This window comes from Buceros rhinoceros, unplaced genomic scaffold, assembly GCF_000710305.1.
Source record: "Buceros rhinoceros silvestris isolate BGI_N320 unplaced genomic scaffold, ASM71030v1 scaffold5068, whole genome shotgun sequence".
NCBI lineage: Eukaryota > Metazoa > Chordata > Aves > Bucerotiformes > Bucerotidae > Buceros > Buceros rhinoceros.
The window spans coordinates 1-1,642 of NW_010427310.1; positions in this window are offsets into that span (position 1 = coordinate 1).

Genomic DNA, 1,642 nt, shown 5'->3' on the forward strand with positions numbered 1-1,642 from the left:
CTGACACCTGCTGCCAGCGCACCAGCCAGGGCTGGGGCCAAACTGCAGTGGGGCAGGGAGGGACCTCGGGGTGGTGGCTCAACAAGGAACCTGATGGCCACCACTTGGATGGATTGCTGTGGGTTCTGCAGATAGTCCAGGGCCTGCTGCAGGTACTCATCTGCTCAGCTCCAATGCTCCACCAGCTGAAGAAAGCACAAGGGGACAGAGGGAAGGGTTGAAGCAGGCTCTCCCCCTCAGTCCCTGTGTTCAGCACTGGCCTTCCCTGCCAGGACACCATCGATGCCCAGCCCACGACCAGCTGGTGCTGCACTGGGAGGGATCAGAGGATAGGGTGTTCCACAGGGAGCTGTGGTGCCACCCCACTGCCAAGGCCCAGCTGGGCAGGGCTTCCCTCAGCACCCCCAGGCTCAGGGAGGAAGAGGAGACTGAGGCAGAGCCCACAGGGCCACATGCCCCAGGGAAGGGAGCGTGTGTGGGGGTGCAGGCTGGCAGCAATGGGCTACAGCAGTGGGCAGAGGCACTGATACCAGCCCCACATAGAGGGCGCTGGGGGCAGGGTCTTCTGCAGCCTGGGGTGGGGCTTGGTGACCTTCTCACAAGGTGCTTGACAAGCGTCCGTATCTTCACCCTCTCCACCAGCTTACTGAGCTTCCTCTTCCTCAGATACTCAGTAGCTTGAAAGAGGGTTAGGCAAGAGATCTGCAGAGCAGTGGAGGCTGGGAGGTGGCACTGCTACCCAGGGCAAAGGACTTGCATCCCCTGCTCCCAGGCAGGACTCAGGGTCCTTCCTGGCCCCTGGTGCAAAGACGCAGCAGCTGAGAAACACACACATCAGCAGGTTGGGTGCCCGGGTCAGCTGGTACTGCTGGGGCAGACAGAACAGACCCACCCCCCCGAGCTGCTGCTCTGTAGCCAAGGCCAGGAGGAGGCTGGAGGATGCTCTGCCAGGCAACAGGGCAGAAGGTAGCTGTCACGGGGACACCAGCAGGTCCGAAACCCTCACCTGTGCCACATCCTCCTCCTCATCATTGAGGTGGAAGAACAGTGGGAGTACACTCTGGTGCACAAGCACCTGCAGTGGCTTTTCTTCCACTTCCTCTACAACCAGTTTCATGTCATGGAAGAGGGAAATGGAGAGCTGCTGCACATTGTCATCATCCTGTTGGAAAGAAAGAGGGCAAGAGCCTCTCAAACACAGAGCATCTGCAGTCTGACGTTATAGCATCCCACATTAGTATTTGTCAGGCTGTAGTAGTACAACTGACCTTGTTAAATGGAGTGCTTAAACAGCGTAGAAGACGACTTCTGTATCAACTTTAACTACAGTTAACATTAACTAGAGGTAATTTTCTTAAAGTGGGGAAAAATAGATAACAGTAAGGAGCTTGTATTAGACACAAGTTTGCCGTAAGTGTGCAACATACTGAGTGCAGTGAAAAACCCAGAAGTTGCCTGCGCTTACTGGTACTTCTGGTGAGGATAAGGCACCAGTTATCATCAGCAATGGAAGGGACCACTTTTGCTTGTGCAGAGTGAAAAAAATTCCGAAATTCAGGAAGGGAAGAAGCATTCCAAGAGAGTAACATGGCAATTTCTTCCATTGGCCTGAGACACATATGTACTCTTTCACTAACGCGGG